The sequence below is a fragment of the Leptonychotes weddellii genome, chromosome 7 (genome assembly GCF_054177405.1).
Source record: "Leptonychotes weddellii isolate Sample4059 chromosome 7, ASM5417740v2, whole genome shotgun sequence".
In the NCBI taxonomy this organism is placed as follows: domain Eukaryota; kingdom Metazoa; phylum Chordata; class Mammalia; order Carnivora; family Phocidae; genus Leptonychotes; species Leptonychotes weddellii.
Window position 1 is genome coordinate 59,119,503 of NC_138375.1, and position 19,649 is coordinate 59,139,151.

Consider the following 19,649-nt stretch of genomic DNA (forward strand, 5'->3'; position numbering starts at 1 on the left):
ATATTTGTATCTTTGTTCCCCCCCCCATCTTTACGTGGTAAGTACAGGTATATGTGAATAAGTTGGTTCAAGTTTGGGGTTATTTCTTTAGAAGTGTTATAAGGAAAATTTGTTATTAGCAGAGTAGTGTAAATTCAAATTACTCTGAATGAAGGATTACCTGTACTGCAGATATTCTTTTGGAAGCAAATCTTTGAGGTGGATATTGATAAAGATTAATTTTGTCAATTTTCTTTTGGCTATTTGAGGGTCATTTCACATATTCAGGAACTCTAGTTGCCATTTCTACAATGTTTTTGCTTAAAATGAGTAGCAAAAATATAGTAAAGTAATAAAATTGAAGGTTTGATGTTAACTGCTTCTAGTTGTGTATGTTCTTAAACCACCGTTTGTGAGAGTGCCAGAAGTGATAGTAGAAATCATGATGCTCACTGAGGTGCCTATTGGCTTTGGATTTTCCCACCAAGGAAATTTCGAAAATTTTCTCACTGTCCTGGAATATATTTAGAAGACAAGAGAAAATCTCTTCATGCTAAATATCTGGGGATTTTTTTAAGTATTTATTTTAGTGTGTGTAAGTTCCTATTGGAATTAAAGAAATATCACAGGGATCAAAGCTACAGCATAGGGAATATTACAATTCTAACGAATTGTAATAGTGTTGTATGGTAGTATGGTGATGGATGGTAGCCACACTTGTGGTGAGCATAGGAGAATGTATAGACTTGTTGAATCGCTATGTTGTATACCTGAAACTAATACAACATTGTGTGTCAGCTATGCTTCAGAATAAATAAAAGGAATGAAGTACTAAAAAAAAAAGTTAAAGAGAAGTCAAAGAAATCCACTACCCTCAATTAACCCTCCAGTCTATCTGCATTTCCTCTACCCTAGTTTACACTTTATTTTTCCTTTGGACTATTTCAGTAACCTTATACTAGTGCCCTTAATTTCAAGTCTCCTTTTCAACTTCAGCTTTCCTATTTTGTCCAGAATAATTTTTTTTTTTAAGATTTTATTTATTTATTTGACAGAGAGAGACACAGTGAGAGAGGGAACACAAGCAGGGGGAGTGGGAGAGGGAGAAACGGGCTTCCCGCGGAGCAGGGAGCCCGATGCGGGGCTCGATCCCAGGACTCTGGGATCGTGACTTGAGCCGAAGGCAGATGCTTAACGACTGACCCACCCAGGCACCCCTGTCCAAAATAATTTTTTAACAAACATTTCATGTCACTCATCTTAAGATTTTTTATTTGCTATGCATTGATTAGAACTGCATAAATCTTTACATCTCATGATCTGACCCGTACTTCACTGTCCAACCCCATAATTCTACCCTTCCCCCCGCCTTTTTAAAAGATTTTATTTTTAAGTAATCTCTACAGCGAATGTGGGACTTGAATTTACAACCTTGAGATCAAGAGTTGTATGCTCTACCTACTGAGCGGGCTAAGTGCCCCATGTCCTTTCCCTTTGTATTCCAATGACACTTTCTAGACTTTCTAGTTCCCCTAATGTAACATTCTTTTTCATGCCTCTGTGCCTCCATACATAATCCTCCCTTGCTCTGAAATACTTCTTCTGCTAATTTTCAGCTTGGAACTGGTGTCTTCCTTTGCATTTTCCCCTAGTCTCCTGAAAGACTTCAGGATTTGTTTACCACTGGTGTATGATCATTGTCATAAGACAATCATGTATATGTCGTTTTACTCCACAAAGTTATTGGGGATTGGGACTGTGATTTCTTTGATGTACTTGCTGCATGATAGATGCTGAATTAATATTTGTTGAATGAATTGAGTAATTCACCAGAAATCTCACTTAACCAGAGCATTTTTGTTCTAATTGTTCTTGATTTTTTTTTTTTCCTCTCTCTCCCCCTTTATTAAAGTATTTCCAACAGTATTAAGTATCCCATTTTCAGGAGAAAGGGGAAAACAAAAAATCCAGTTAATCACATTCTCATCTTTACAGCATGGTATAGGGGAAGAAGCTCCATATTAGGACCTTGGCCATTTGAGATCTGTATGACAGTTAATCCTAGGCCTCAGTTTCCATATCTGCAAAGTGACTAATATTTCTAACTTGACAAGGTTGCTGTAAGAATCAGTAAGAAAGCTGGGGCACCTGGGTGGCACAGTTGGTTGAGCATCTGCCTTCGGCTCAGGTCATGATCCCAGGGTCCTGGGATCAAGTCCCACATCAGGCTCCCTGCTCGGCGGGGAGCCTGCTTCTCTCTCTCCCTCTGCCTGCCGCTCTGCCTACTTGTGATCTCTCTCTTTCTCTGTCAAATAAATAAAAATCTAAAAAAAAATCAATAATAAAGCACATATTATAGTGCTTCACTCATAGATGCTCAAGAATTGAATCTAAATCCTAGAACATTCTATGTTTTGAAATTGAAAAGTGATGAGTTATTAATATTTTGTGACGACATTAGATTAGGCTTATATGTACACACATATCTTATGCATGGCAAGTTCTAGAAATGTGATTTCAAGCTATTTTGAAACATATAAATAGGGACAGATTTTGTCACTGGAGAGTGGGGAGGAAACAGGGAAGGCCAGACTCTCAGAAGACTTTTGGAAGACTTAAAAGTTTGATGCCTTGTAATGTTTCTTGTGAAGAGGAAAATAATATGTTCATGTCTCCCTAACCAACTTTTCTGCCTGATCTGAGTAGTGCAGTCACATTAGGAAAGGTTGAATAAGGCCATAAATTTTTTCCATCTTGTAAAACTAGAACTATACAGTAGTCCCCCCTTACCCATGGGGAATACATTCCAAGACCCCCAGTGGATGCCTGAAACTGCAGGTAGTACCAGACCCTACATAACTATGTTTTTTCTTACGTATACACACCTGTGATAAAATTTAATTTATAAATTAGTCACGTAAGAGATTAACAACAATAATAAAATAGAACAATTATAACTGTCAATAAAATTTTTGTGAATATGGTCTCTCTCAAAATACCTCATTGTACTGTACTTGTGATGATGTGAGATGATAAAATGTGTACATGATGAGATGAAGTGAGGTCATTGTGATGTTGCATTAGCCTACTAATAACCTTCTGATGTGTCATCTGCTTCCAGATGGCAGTTGACTGCAGGTAACTGAAAACCACAGATGGCGGGGGAGAACTACTCTACCCATTAAACAGTAACTCCCCCTTTTTCCCCCTTTCTGTAGCTTCTGGCATCCACTATTCTGTATGAGTTTGCTCTAGATAATCCATATAAGTAGAACCATACAGTATTTGTCTTTTTTTTTAAGATTTATTTATTTTAGAGAGAGAGCGCGCCCGTGCATGTGCACACACATGAGTGGGAGTGGCAGGGGAAGAGAGAGAATCTCAAGCAGATTCGGCAGTGTGGAGCCCAATGGGGGACTCGATTTCATGACCCTAAGATCACGACCTAAGCTGAAACCAAGAGTCGGATGCTTAAAGGACTGTGTCATCCAGGCGCCCCTGTATTTGTCTTTTTGTGACTGGCTTGTCTCCCTTAGTGTAGTGTACTCAAACTTTATTCATGTTGTGGCATATTGTAGGATTTCCTTCCTTTTAAAGGCTAAATAATATTCCATTGTATGCATATACCACATTTTGTTTATCTGCTCTTCTGTCGATAGACACTTGGGTTGTTTCCACATTTTAGCTACTGTGAATAATGCTGGTGTGAACATGAGTGTACAAGTATCTCTTCGACACTATGCTTTCTTTTATTTTGGGTGTATACCCAGAAATGGAATTGCTGTATTGTATGGTAATTCTTTAAATTTTTTGAGGAACACATGCTGTTTTCCACGGTGGTTTTACTATTTTATTACCACCCACAGTGCACCAAGGGTTCTAATTTCTCCACATCGTCGCCAATACTTTTTATTTCCTGTTTTTTTTTTTTAAGATTTTATTTATTTATTTGACAGCATAAGTGGGGGGAGCAACAGGCAGAGGGAGAGGGAGAAGCAGGCTCCCCGTGAACATTGAGCATCGATCCCAGGACAGCCCTGGGATTATGACCTGAGCCGAGGGCAGATGCTTAACCAACTGAATCACTCAGGCGCCCCTATTTCCTGGCTTGTTTTTTTTTTTTTAAATAGTAGCCATTCTGTTAGGTGTGAAATGGTAGCTCATAGTTTTGATTCACACTCCCTAATTATGTTGAACATCTTTTTGTATATTTATTGTTCATTTGTATATCTTTGGAGAAATGTCTATTCAAGTCCTTTGCCCATTTTTGAATCAGGTTGGTTGTTTTTTTGTTGTTGAGTTTTAAGAATTCTCTGTATAGTCTGGATTTGCAGGGGTGTCTGGGTGGCTCAGTCAGTTGGGTGTCTGTCTTCGGCTCAGGTCACAATCTCACAGTCCTGGGATCGAGCCCTGTGTCAGGCTCCTTGCCCAGTGGGGAGTCTGCTTTTCCCTCTGCCCCTCACCCTGTTGGTGCACCCTCTCTCTCTCTCTCTCAAATAAATAAATAATCTTTTAAAATAAATAAATACATGATTTGCAAATATTTCTTCCCATTGTGTGTATTATCTTTTTACTCTTTCCATAGTATATTTTGATGCACAAATTTTTAAAATTATTTTTAAAGATTTTGTCTTATTTGAGAGAGAGAGTGAGAAAGAGCACGAGCAGAGGGGACAGGGAGAAGCAGGCTGCCCACTGAGCAGGGAGCCTGACGTGGGACTTGATCCTTGGACCCTGGGATCACGACCTGAGCCAAAGGCAGATGCTTAACCAACTGAGCCACCCAGGAGCTTAAATTTTTAAAGTTTTCATGAGGTCCAGTTTGTTTATCTTTTGTAGCCCGTGCCTTTGGTGTAATATCCAAGAAACCGTTGCCAAATCCAGTGTTGGGAGGCTTTTGTCCTGTTTTCTTATAAGAATTTTATTTTAGGTCTTATTTTAGGTCATGGATCTATTTTGAGTTAATTTTTGTATATGGTGTTAGGTAAATGAGTAGGAAGAACACACTCCTGTGTTTCTCCTTTATTCTCACACTGTAACCACACTCACCATACTTCTGACACTAGATGTATGAGGTTTCCACACATCAAGCAATTCTAGATTCAGTTCAGTTCAGTTCTGACGCTACTTGGAATTAGCGTCAGATCCCGTGAGTTCATGACTCAGTTCGACAAGACTGCCCCTGTTAAAATGCCAATCACATGGGCGCCTGGGTGGCTCAGTCGTTAAGCGTCTGCCTTTGGCTCAGGTCATGATCCCGGGGTCCTGGGATCAAGCCCCGCATCGGGCTCCCTGCTTAGTGGGGAGCCTGCCTCTCCCTCTCCCTCTCCCGCTCCCCCTGCTTGTGTTCCCTCTCTCGCTGTGTCTCTGTCAAATAAATAAATAAATAATCTTAAAAAAAATAAAATGCCGATCACAGGTCTCCCAGACTGACCAGCTATAATTGGGGTTCCCATGACCTCTTCTTTTTTTAAAGATTTTTATTTATTTATTTGAGAGAGAGAGAATGAGAGAGAACACATGAAAGGGGATAGGGTCAGAGGTCAAAGCAGACTCCCTGCCGAGCAGGGAGCCGGATGCGGGACTCGATCCAGGGACTCGATCCAGGGACTCCAGGATCATGACCTGAGCCGAAGGCAGTCGCTTAACCAACTGAGCCACCCAGGCGCCCCCCCATGACCTCTTTTTTGGGGTTGATAATTTGTTAGAATGGTACACAGAACTCAGGGAAACACTTTTGTTTACTGGTTTCTTAGGAAGGATATAATAAAGGATACAGAAGAATAGCCAGATGAAGAGATACATAGGGCAAAGTCCAGAAGGGTCCTAAATTCAGGAGCTTCTGTCCCTATGGAGTTGGGATGCATCACCCTCCCCACATGTTAATGTGTTCATTAACTCAGAAACTCTCTGGACCTCATTCTGTTGGGGTTTTTATGGAGGCTTCATTGTGTGGGTATGATTGATTATTGATGCCATTTCCATCTTCTCTTCCTTCTCTTAGAGAATGGGGGGTGGGACTGAAAATTTCAAGCTTCTAATAATGGCTTGATATGTCTGGTGAGCAGTCCGTATCCAGGAGCTCACTGGGATCACCTCATTAAAACAAAAGATGCTGTTTACTGTCCAGGAAATTCCGAAGGATTTAGGATATCTCTGCCAGGAACCAAGGTCAAAGACCAAATATTAGAACAAAAGATGTTCCTAGTGCTCTTATCACTTAGGAAACTACAGGGGTTTTAGGAGCTGTGTGTCAGGAACTAGGGGTGGATATATATATATCTTCACAGTAAGGGTCTGACTTCATTCGTTTGCATGTGGATATCCAGTGTTCCAGCACTATTTGTTGAAAAGACTGTTCTTTCCTCACTGAATGATCTTGGCACCCTTGTCAAAAATCATTTGACCTAATATGCATTGTTTTACTTCTGGGCTGTCTATTATCCCATTGGTCTATATGTCTGTCTTTGTGCCAGTCTCACACTGTTTTGATTACTGTAGCTTTGTAGTAAGTTTTGAAATCAGGAAATGTGAGTCCTCTAGTTTTGTTGTTCTTTTACAAGATTGTTTTGGCTATTTGGGATCCCTTGAGATTCCATATGAATTTTAGGATTGGTTTTTCTATTTCTCCAAAAAATTGGAATTTTGATAGGTACTGCTTTGAATATGTAGATCACTTTGGGTAGTATTGACATTTTAACACAGTTGTTTTCCAATCCATGAAAACTGAATGTCTTTTCATTCATGTAGATTTTTTAAATTTCTTTCACCAAAGTTTTGTAGTTTTCTTTCAACTCCTTAGTTAATTCCTAATATTTTACTCTTTTGATTTTTTTATATTATCATAAATGGAATTGTTTCTTAATTTCCTTTTATTTATTTATATTTCAGGGTGAGAGAGAGCGGGGGTGGGGAGGAACAGAAGGAGAGGGAGAGAGATTTTTTTTTTCTTTTTTAAGATTTTACTTATTATTTGTCAGAGAGAGAGCATGTGCGTGCAGAAGCAGGGGGAGTGGCAGGCAGAGGGAGAGGGAGAAGCAGGCTCTCTGCCGAACAGGAGCCCAATGCGTGGCTCAATCCCAGGACCCTGGGATGATGACCTGAGCCAAAGGCTGACACTTAACTGACTGAGCCACCCAGGTGCCCCTGGGAGAGAGAATCTTAAGCAGGCTTCATGCTCAGTGCAGAGCCTGACATGAGGCTGGATCTTACAACCCTGAGATCATGACCTGAGTCAAAATCAAGAGTTGGTCGCTTAGCCAGTGGAGACACCCAGGCACCCCTTAATTTCCTTTTTAGGTTGTTCATTGTTAGTGTAAAGAAATACAACTGAAATCTGTGTTGACTTCATACCTTGCTACTTTGTTGGATTCATTTAATGATTCTAACAGGGTTTTTGGGGGGGTTTTTTGGTGGGATCCTTAGGTTTTTTGTTTTTGTTTTTTTTAATTTGAGAGAGCAAGAGAGAGCATGAGCAGGGGTGGGGAAGGGCAGACAGAGAGGGAGAAACAGACTCCCCACTGAGCAGGGAGGCTGATGCGGGACTCCATCCCAGGACCCGGGGATCATGACCTGAGCCGAAGGCACACGCCTAACCGACTGAGCCACCCACGCGCCCTAGGGGTTTTCTTCACGTAAAAAATTATGTCCCAGTAGACTTAAAAACAGATGTTATACACAGTATCTTCTCCAACCACAACTAGGTGAAGTTAGAAATGAATAACAAGTAAAACTGGAAAATACACAAATTTGTGCAGATTAAACAACACAAAAGATTTATTCATTTATTAGAGAGAGAGTGAGTAGGGGAGGGGCGGATGGAGAGGGAGAGAGAAACTCAAGCAGACTCCATGCTGAGTGGGGAGCCCCATGCAGGGCTTGATCTCATGACCCTGAGATCAGACCTGGGTGCCCCTAAACAACATACTTTTAAACAATCAATGGACAAATTCCTAGAAACATAAGATCTTCCAGGACTTAAAAAAAAAAAATCTGTCAGGACTAAATCACAAAGAAATATAAAATCTAAATAGACCTATCACTAATAAGGAGATTGAGTCTATAATAAAAAACTCCTGACAAAGAAAAGCCTTGTTCCTGATGGCTTCTCTGGTAAATTCTCCCAACCATGTAAAGAACTAATTCCAGGGGTGTCTGGCTGGCTCAGTCGGAAGAGCATTGTGGCTCTTGATCTCAGGTATGTGAATTGGTGCCCCACGTTGGGTGTAGAGATTACTTAAAAACAAAATTTTAAAAAGAACTAATTTCAATCCTTCTCAAAATTTTCCAAAAAATTTTGGAAATTTTGGAAATTTCCACTTTACTCACTCATTCTGTGAGGCCAGCATTACCTTGATACCAAAGCCAGATAAAGACACAGCAAGAAGACTAGAGACCATTATCTCTTGTGAACATTAATGCAGAAATCCTCAACAAAGTACTAGCAACCTGAATTTAGCAGCATATTTAAAGGATTATACACCATGACCAAGTAGGATTTATTCCTGGAATGCAACAGTTGTTCAAAGTATGAAAATCTATCAGTGTAATATCCCAGCTTGACAGAATGATGGGGGAAAAGTCCATATGATCATCTCATTCAGTGTACAAATAAAATGTCTTTGTTTTTTCTTTTTAAGATTTTATTTATTTATTTGTCAGAGAGAGAGGGAGAGAGAGAACAAGCAGGGGGAGCGGCAGGCAGAAGGAGAAGCAGGCTCCCCGCCAAGCAAGGAGCCCGATGCGGGACTCAGTCCCAGGATCCTGGGATCATGACGTGAGCCAAAGGTAGACGCTCAACCGACTGAGCCACCCAGGCGTCCCACAAATAAAATGTCTTTTTCTTGTCCACATGAAACTAAGTTTTATGATGACATTCTCATTTTTAATGTTTCCTTCATGTTTCTTTATAATAATAGCTGAATTGAGCATTGTATACTTAATCTTTACAACCCCATGAGTTAATCACTGTTTTTATTTATGTTTTACGAAGACATAAACTGAACCTCAGAATGATGCCTAAGGTTACCAAGCTAGTTAGTAGTAGAATAGAATAAAGTGTTATTGAAGACTCTGGTATCCTCTAACTTTCCAACAAAGATCAACCACTTATTCTACCTACTTCTAATTGCTTGGATTAAGAATATTGTGGATTTCTTTTTGGAAATGTTCACTTCATGTGGTATTTTAATGTAGATTCAAATATTTGCACATAAAACATCCTGTATACTGTCATTGTGTCCAATCAGTTTTCAGATATTTAAAAATCTACTTAGGCGGTTAGGATTATCTCTTGATTCACATGGATCATTTTGTTTGACATCCAGTGATGGTCTCTAATCTGTGGTTCCCAAGCCAGTTCTACAGGAAAGCTCCTCAATGAATATAAATAGTATTCTTTTAAAATAGACCTTTCCCTATGTGCAGTTGTGAAGTTAATTTTCTTTTTACATAAAAGCAAGACATTTAAAAGATGTATTAGGAATTTCCAAAAAGGGGATTTTAATATGCAGCATTTTCTAGGCTTCTTTGGCACCAAGCCCTTTGTTTATAGAACAAAACTATACCAGTAAATTGTTGACTCTAGGCATAAAGGAGAACAATTTTACATACATCTGTGAGCTGATATTTAGCTACCAATAAGTATAATTAAGAAAGAAGGGGCCATGGGTGCCTGGCTGGCTCAGTCGGTAGAACATGTGACTCTTGATTTCAGGCTTGTGGGTTTGAGCCCCACGTTGGGTGTAGAGATTACTTAAAAAAATAAAGTCTTTTAAAAAAAAAAAAAAAAGGAAGAAGTGACCAGGAACACAAAGACCAGACAGTTCTGCCACCCAGATGCTCTGTAACTTGGGAAAGCTTTTTCACATCGCTAAGTTTCCTTTTGTGCAAAATGAAGGGTTGAATTGCTCTCTTCAGTTATTTTAAAAAAACATTTTTTATTTATTTGCCAGAGAGCATGCGAACATGCGCAAGCAGGGGGAGCAGGAGGCAGAGGGAGAGGGAGAAGCGGGCTCCCTGCTAAGCCCAAGCTAAAGGCAGATGCTTAACCGACTGAACCACCCAGGTGTCCCTACTGTCTTTGATTTATCTTTAATGCTTAATGTGAAAATTAGAAACATTCCAGATATTCTCAAAATTTTTTTTTGAAATTTTCTGAATTGAGAATTTTTGAAAACTTGTTTTCTAAAATGAATTAGTCAAATGATAATGGGAGGCAGTGTGGCATAGGAAGCAACCTGTACTTTGGATGTAGTTATTCTAGGTTTCAGTCTCAGCTCTACCACTTCTTATTATTCCTAGGCAAGGATATTCTTAGACAAGTTACCTAACCTCTTGAACCCTTGGCTTTCTCAGTAGTGAAAATGAGGGCTTTATTACTTACAGTGCCTATTACATAGTAATAGGTGCTTAGTAAATGGAAGCTGCTGGTATTTAAGAGAGTTCAGTAATTAAATGTGAATAATAAAGATCTGAGTGTAAGAGTTTTAGTTATAGATCAGAGGCCGTGTGTGATTGCTTCCTGAAGGGACCTCAAATTCCATTTCTCCTGCTACTACCAGAGAGGGCATATTGCTTACTGCATAAAGCAAAAGTATTTGTGTAGTAGGAAGGAGGGAACAAAGATCACTGGTTTTTGCCAAGTTTCTCTCTGGGAATAACTGAAAACAAGTTAAAATATCCATCCCCAGCAACCTAGGGCCAACAATCCAATTGGAATTTAGAGAGTACTTAAATATCAACTGAGATTTCACATCAACCTCCTACAGTGTCTGTTAGTATAAACAGGTGAGGTGTGGGAAGAGAAACACTTCTTAGGAAAGCACTCTAGTGATTACACTTGGGTAATCTAGAGTGTTACCTAAGCCCTATCCAAATAGTTGAATGAGACATCTAGTTAAAACACTACACCATTTATTGTTTGTGATACCTTCCTTGAATCTTTCTTTTTTTTTTTTAGATAGGTCAAGCATTACTGTTTTGGAAGTGGGTTGCCAAGTGGCGTTGCCGTACACTTGTCTTCTGACTCGGGAGAGGAAGTTAGACCAAGGATGGAATAGAGAAGATTATAGAATAGTCCACACACTTTCCTCCAATTTCCCCAATGCGTCTTGCTAGTTAGAGATTGGTTGGGGTTCAGGGTATTTTTTGCCCTAAAGATATATACCTTTCTCCTTCTAATGCTATAAATCAGTTACACTTTGGTGTAAATTGCTGTAATTAATGCAGTATTATCCTGAATCCTTAGGAGGGCAGTTAATGGAAGGGGAGTTAGCTCTGAGAGGAGGAGGGAAGGAAGAAAAGATCATCTTGGAGCAAGGGCTATATCTCAGTAAGACAGACCTGGATGCACCTTCCCAATAGGGGATTTGTAGTAGCAGTTGACATTAGACACTAGCCCTGGGAGATTAGAGGGAGAAAGTGCATTTTCAAAGTGCATTTTGGCAATATGTATCAAGAACTTTAAAAATTATATATATTCCTTGGCTCATAATTTTAATTGAATCCTAAAGGGGGAAATTCTAAATACAGAGAGACTTTAAGCAAAAATGTTCATCAGAGTGCTATTTTAATAGTGGAAAAATCAAAAGCAATTTTAACATCTATATGTAAATTGCTTTGGCCAATTGGAATGTTACAAAACTAATGGTTAATTAATGTATTAAGAGTGCTCAAAATTGTATGTATCAAGGAAAGCGGAATCTCACAGGGAAGAGAAAATACAAAAAGCTCCTCATCTGGTGACTGTAAGCGGTGATGTGGGAGGTGGGGATGGTTAGTGGAAAGGGAGGAGTAGAGGAGGGATTGGTTCCCAAGCCAGGAGAGAAAACATCAGAAGAGTCCTACAAAGATCAAAAAGCAAAGGTGGATGTATTCTTCTCAAATGCTTATAGTGTAGAAAAGAGAAGCAAAGCCCATTAACCAGTTCCCCCTATAATTAAAAGTTTCGATGGAGGCTGAATCAAAAACCCCAAATCCAGGGGCGGCTGGGTGGCTCAGTTGGTTAAGCATCTGACTCTTGATTTTGGTTCAGGTCATGATCTCGGGATCTCCACGGCATGTCAGACTCTGCACTTAGCGGGAAGTCTGCTTTTCTTCCTCTCTCTCTCCCTCTGCCCCTCCCCCCAACTCAAGCACACTCTCTCTCTAAAATAAATAAGTCTTTAAAAAAACCACTTTGCTTTACCAGAAGTAAATTTTTCTTACAAAGATACGCAAAATTATTTCAACAGTTTTCCTCATTCTTAGTAAATGACACTATCATCCTTCCACTTAAGCTTGAGTTCATCTTAGTATTTCTTTTCCACCTCCATATATTTATCATTCAGTCCTTTTGGTTCTAGCTTTACAATATACCCCAAATCTGTCCTCTTCTTTCCCTCTTAACTGCTACGATCCTATTCTAAACTACCATTCTCTTTCCCTTTGACTTCTGTATAGTCTCTTAGCTGGTGTCTTGCTCTCCTTCATGCCCTCTGCAATTCTTTTTTTTTTTTTAAGATTTTATTTATTCATTTGAGACACAGAGATACAGAGAGAGAGCGTGAGCAGGGAGAGAGGCAGAGGGAGAAGGAGAAGCAGGCTCCCTGCTGAGCCAGGAGCCCGATGTGGGACTCGATCCCAGGACCCTGGAATCATGACCCGAGCCGAAGGCAGACGCTTAACCATCTGAGCCACCCAGTTACCCCATGCCCTCTGTAATTCTTCCTGCAGCCAGAATGACTTTTCAAAAAAATCTTCATATGGGGGCGCCTGGGTGGCTCAGTTGGTTAATTGACTGCCTTCGGCTCAGGTCATGATCCTGGAGTCCCTGGATTGAGTCCCGCATCGGGCTCCCTGCTCGGCGGGGAGTCTGCTTCTCCCTCTGATCCTCCCCCTCTCATGTGCTCTCTCTCTCTCATTCTCTCTCTCTCAAATGAATAAATCTTTAAAAAAAAAAAATCTACATATGGTCATGACACTCCTGCTGAACTTAGAATTAAAGCTCTTGGTTACTGATTCTCAACCCTGTACAATAGAATCACCTGGAAGTTCCCACTCCCTAGGAAAAAATTTATGCCGAGACTGCATTTTCAGTCTGATTAAGTTGTTTGGGGTAGAGGCCTAGGCATCTGTAGATTCCCCACAGATACTTCTGATGTGCAAGCAAAGCTTAGAAATACCCTAGATGAATGTTCTCTCCCCTGCCGCCTTCTCAGACCTTATCTGCCAACTTTCCAAATTTGTTCTGCCTCAGAAGTGTCCCCCCACTTTTGTTTTTTCACTTTCAAGTAAACTTTCGACTTCAGAATTAGATTTACAGAGAAGTTGGAAAAATAGTACACAAACTTCCCATATCCCCTGCATTCAGTGTTCCTGGTTACATTATTAATTTGGTACTTTTGTTATAATTAGTGCCAGTATTGGTATATTATTATTAACTAAAGTCCATACTTTAATCAGATTTCTTTAGTTTTTACCTAATGTTCTTTTTTCTGTTCCAGGATCCCATCTAGGATACCACATTACACTTAGTAGCCAGGTTTCCTTGGGCTCCTCTTGGCTGTCACAGTTTCTCAGACTTCACTTGTTTTTGATGGTCTTGACAGGTTTTGGGAGTACTAGTCAGGTATTTTGTAGAATGTCCCTCAGTTGGGATTTGTCTGATGTTTTTTTCATGATTAGGCAGGGGTTATGGATTTTTGGAAGGAAGACCACAGAGATAAAGTGCTTTTTTATTATATCTTATCAAGGGTCCATAATGTCAACACAGTTTATCACCATTGACATTGACTTGATCACCTGGTTGTGGTAGTGTTGGGTTTCCCCACTATAAAGTTAATCTTTTCCCCTCCTTTTCCATACTGTACTCTTTGGAAGAAAGTCATGGCGCACAGCTCACACTTAAGGAGTAGAGTGTTATGTTCTACCTCCTTGAAGGCATAGTATCTACACAATTATTTGGAGTTGTTTTGCACAGGATATTTGTCTGTTCTCCCCCATTTATTCAGTTATGTATTTATATGGACTCATGGATGTTTATTTTGTATTATAATCCATGACTGTTTTGTTACTCAAATTGTACCATCTTTGGCTACTGGTAGCTCTTTGAGTTGACTCCTTGATATACCCCCATCATTGTGGGGTTCTTTTGGGCACTTCCTTACTTTCTGGCACTAGGAGATTCTCTAGGCTCATCTTGTGTATTTCCTGCCCTAGTCCTAGGATCACCTGTTTTTCCAAGGAACCTGGTCCCCTTTTTTGGAGAACAGTGTTAGCAACCAAAATCTGGGCGTTACTTGTGCTTGTTACTGGGGTGTGTATTATTGCTTCTAGGTCTTCTCAGCTGATGGAGCAAAGACATACATGTGTATATACTAAGCCAACGATTTCTCTTTGTAACCATTCTATATTAAGCTAAACATGAGTTGATTCAGATGTCTCCAACTCTAATCCATTACCACATGGATCATTCTAGCCTTCTCCCCTGGATTATCTGTAACTTCCCACTTCAGCACTGAGAAGACTTACCCCACCATCTGTTTACTTAATTGTTCAGTTCCTGTATATGTCAATAGATTTAGTGGCTTCAGAATTAACACCCTATGGCAAACACCTTTATCAACTGGAGAACAGCACTTATGTGTAGTTTCTTTTGCCTTTAGTCTTAGAGACTCCACTCATTTCCACAGCTACTTAGGTTCACACCTTTCCCTTTCATCCCCTTCAGTGAGGTTGTTTCATATATTTATAATACAATTAGATTCTTTTGTCATAAGCTGTGTTCCATCCTAGGATCCTCTGACCTTTTAAATGATTTTTTAAATTTACATGCATTAAGATTCACTCTGCTATGAAGTTCCATGGGTTTTACAAATGTATAGTGTCATATATCCATTTGTCTGAGTTTTTACCTTTGTTGCCCTGCCTAGAATACTCTTCCTGCATGTTTTTCCATGGCTGGACCCTTATCTTTCATCAGCTTTCTGCTGAAGTGTTAGCTCTTGTAGAGGCTTTCCTTGAACACTCAATCCAAAGGAATCCCCTAGCCTAAAAATGTGTTCATTTATTTGCTCTGTGTGTGTGGTTTGTTTTTGTCAGTCTGCCTCTGGTAAGATGTAAACTTAATGAAAACAGGAACTTATTTCTATCCTGGATATCTAGAATACTGGGTCAGTGAACATTTGTTGATAGATGAATAAATAGTCCTGCCTAGGTGTGTCCAGAATTCCTTATTACTAGTGCATGGTTTTAGTACTCATCAGTAGTGATCAAAAGCAGGCTTGTTCAGTTGGGCTTCCAGTTCACCCTGATTCACTACTTACGAAAGAATTTTGCTTACAAATTAGGTTAAGTGTTTCAGTATATTGAAGATGTGCAAAAAAAAAGTTAATAAGTGACATATAATCTCTTGTCATATGTAGAACTGTACAATACCATGAATTTTCCAGCCTGGTGTACATTAGAATTAGGAGCTTTAAAAAAAAGATTCCCAGGCTGGGTGGGAAAAAAAGATTCCCAGGCTTCATCTCTGACTTACCTTCAGGAAGATTCTGCAAATTTGTGTTTTTAACACCCAGCTTAACATCTAGCCAGAACTTTTGGGATTTTTAAAGCCCCAGGGTATTAATATACAGTGAGACCTGGTGAGACTGTCTGGAGGATTTCAGTTTATAGCGGCAATTATCAAAGCTTATACATACAGGTCTTTTTAATTTGGACTTTTTCTGTAAATTTTTAGGTCCTTACTGTGTGCTATAGATATATCCTAGACACTGCTCTCAAGGAGCCTGTATCCTCTGATAAAGCAATAGAGTGAGTATAAATAATTGTAGTAGAAGGTAGAAAATAATAGGTACATAACGGGGTGCCTGGGTGGCTCAATCGTTAAGCGTCTGCCTTCGGCTCAGGTCATGATCCCAGGGGCCTGGGATCGAGCCCCGCATCGGCGGGGGTCCCTGCTCAGCGGGAGGCCTGCTTCTCCCTCTCCCACTCCCCCTGCTTGTGTTCCCTCTCTTGCTGTCTCTCTCTCTGTCAAATAAATAAAAATAAAATCTTAAAAAAAAATAGGTACATAAGATTGATAGAAAACAATTTAAAGCAGAGTGGCCATTCACCCTGAGAAGAAGGTAAAAGTATAGTCTAATTCTTAAAGAGAATGTATACAGAGGAGGGGAAACCCCAGTCTTCTACAGAAGGCTGTGAGGAAATTGGAAGTTAAGGGGGGAGCCTATTAAAAGTCAGAAGGCAGTAGCCAAATTGATAAAAGGCCTAGAGTGGTCAGAAACTAAAGTCCAGACTGTTAGAGCTGTCAAAGCCAGTGGTTCTTTTTTTTTTTTTTTTTTTAAGAGGGCAGGGCAGGGGCAGGAGGAGAGAGAATCCTAGGTAGGCTCCACACCCAGTGCAGAGCCTGATGTGGGGCTTGATCTCATGATCTGAGTCAGACTCTCAACTAACTGAGCCACCCAGGCACCCCAAAGCCAGTAATTAATAGAGCTCTAGAGTAATTAACAGAGCGTTTCAATTTTAGTTTCAAAATTTGTACAGTATTTTTAACATAAAAATTTTTTTCCTATCTAAATTTATATACTAGTAGGTTTTTCAAAAAATAAACAATTGCATACATAAATAATCCAAACTTCAGGTTTTTTGGTTTTTTTAAGGTCTGAAAAGGACAACCAGTCCAAATTAAGTCCCTCATGGTGCACATAGAGGAAGCTAAAATCTTTTAAAGAGTTAAAATGTGTCTACTCCATGGTTACAGGGTACAAAATCAAGGCAAGAACCTCAGGCTCCATGGGGCGCCTGGATGGCTCAGTTGTTAAGCGTCTACCTTTGGCTCAGGTCATGATCCCAGGGTCCTGGGATTGAGCCCCGCATTGGGCTCCTTGCTCCGCGGGAAGCCTGCTTCTCCCTCTCCCACTCCCCCTGCTTGTATTCCCTCTCTCACTGTCTCTCTCTCTGTCAAATAAATAAATAAAAATCTTTAAAAGAAAAAAAAAGAACCTCAGGCTCCTCATTCAGAAGTGCATGTTACCACATTATTGTGAGGTTGAGATCAGTCTTTTTCTCCTTTTGCTTGCTGGTTGTTAAGAGGAATTTCTTTAGAATAGAGACGTTATCCTATTCATCTTTGTGTCTCTTGGGCATAGTAAGTAGGACAGAGAATAGATAATAGATATTTGTTACATGAATGGATGGATGGATGGATTTGGCTTTTGTGTTAGACCTCAAAAGAAGTCTAGGATTTAGCCCTGTGGAAATTCTGGTCATTAGATGTACATATGAACTGTTAGATTTATTAAGTATTAGACACCTAAAGGGAAATAGAAAATAATCTAGAAAGCTGGGTTGGGGTCAACGTTATAGGAACACTTGAATGCCAAGCTATGGGTTTTTGGAATTTACTTTCCAACCAACTGAAAAATTTTGAGCAGAGGAGTAATATACATACATGCATGTACATGTGCACACACATACACACAGTAGTTAGAAGGAGAGAGAAAATAATGATTTTGACAATTCAGTTGAAGTGTTATAAAAGCTTGATTAAGGATGCTGGATGTGGGAATGGAAAAGTGGTTACAGATGTAATACAGAAAATGGTCAGAACTTGATTGCTGATGAAGTGTGGAGTTAAGGCATAGAGTACTCAAAAATGAGGCTGAGGTCGGGCGCCTGGGTGGCTCAGTTGGTTAAGCGACTGCCTTCGGCTCAGGTCATGATCCCGGAGTCCTGGGATCGAGTCCCACATCGGGCTCCCGGCTCGGCGGAGAGCCTGCTTCTCCCTCTGACCCTATCCCCTCTCATGCTGTTTCTCTCTCTCTCTCTCTCTCAAATAAATAAATAAATAATCTAAAAAAAAAAAAATGAGGCTGAGGTTCCCGAGGTCATCTTTGCCTGTGTGTGTGTGTGTGTGTGTGTGTGTATTTAAGATTTTATTTATTTGAGAGAGAGAGAAAGAGAGAGACGAGCAGGGGGAGAGGGAGAAGCAGACTCCCCGCTGAGCAGGGAGCCTGATGTGGGTGGGGCTCAATCTTGGGACTCCAGAATCATGACCTGAGTTGAAGGCAGATGCTTAACTGAGCCACCCAGGCACCCCTGCCTGTATATTTTGGAGGGTGGTGGTGTCATTAACACATGTAGTGGTTTTAAATGATGCCTGTGAGGTACTGATGCCACATCTGGGTGGGTATGTTGAACAGGCTATTGGAAATATGCTGCTAAACTTCAGAAGAGATGGTGGGCCCAGAGATTAAATTAGGAGTCATCTGAGTAGAAAAGGTGGTTGAAGACTAAGGATTAAATGAGATTGCCAGTGGGATGCCTGGGTGGCTTAGTTGGTTAAGTGTCTGACTCCTGGTTTTGGTTCAGGTCTTGATTTCAGGGTAATGAGATTGAGCCCCGTGTCGGGCTCTGTGCTCAGCATGGAGTCTGCTTCAGATTCTCTCTCCCTCTCCCTCCCCCTCTATCTTTCTACCTACCTATCTATCTATCTATCATCTATCTATCTATAAATGAGATTGCCAGGGATTGTAGAGAGATGAAAACCAGGGACACATCCTTAGGGAAATTCCATTTAGAGGGGTGGATGAAGAGGTGCCAGAGAAGGAACAAAGTGAAATCTGAGAACAGTCCAAGGAGAAGGGAATAGGGAAAATACTTAATCATAGGGAAACCTATGAATAACAGATTCAGTTTTACACAGTTCATGTTATAAGCTAGGTTATATGCCAGTAGATAAAATGATGTAAGTTATTGTAAGGCATTACATTTTGCAGGAAACCTGCATTATTGTATTATTATATATTATAAACAGAATTGTTGAACATTAAAGAATATTTTGCTGGAAGCTGGTACAGCCACTTTGGAAGACAGTATGGAGGTTCCTCAAAAAGTTAAAAGTAGAGCTACCCTACGACCCAGCAATTGCACTACTGGGTATTTACCCCAAAGATACAAATGTAGTGACAAGAAGGGGCCCATGTACCCCGGTGTTCATAGCAGCAATATCCACAATAGCCAAACTGTAGAAGGAGCCAAGATGCCCTTCAGCGGATGAATGGATAAAGAAGATGTGGTTTGTATATACAATGGAATAATACTCAGCCATCAGAAAGGATGAATACCCATCATTTGCATCAACATGGATGGGAGTGGAGGGGATTATGCTAAGTGAAGTAAGTCAAATAGAGAAAATCCATTATCATATGGTTTCACTCATATGTGGAACATAAGGAATAGTATGGAGGACATTAGGGGAAGGAAGGGAAAACTGAAGGAAGGGAAATCAGAGGGGGAGACAAACCATGAGAGACTATGGACTCCAGGAAATAAACTGAGGGTTTCAAAGGGGAGGAGGTTGGGGGGATGGGTATTAAGGAGGGCACGTGTTGTAATGAGCACTGGGTGTTACATGCAACTAATGAAACATTGAACAAAAACTAATGATGTGTACTGTATGGTGGCTAACTTAACATAAAGAAAAGAATATTTTGCTGGACCCAGTGGTTGAAGAAATCTTTAATTTTTTAAACTTCAATTTGAGAGGAGAAATTGATTTTAATCAGTAGTCATCTTAATTGAAAGCCTTGAAATTTTAAAGGGTAAGAAACTTGCATTTTTTCCCCCTATGGGAGTAATACCTGCTATAACTGACTAGATAAATTCTGAATAGTGACATTTTTACC

At 40.1% G+C, this 19,649-nt stretch overlaps 1 protein-coding gene across 2 annotated transcripts in view; it reads left to right on the forward strand.

The window, feature by feature from the left end:
• FAF2 (Fas associated factor family member 2) overlaps positions 1–19,649 on the forward strand; it is a 69,130-nt gene that overhangs the window by 17,578 nt on the left and 31,903 nt on the right. The window lies entirely within an intron of this gene.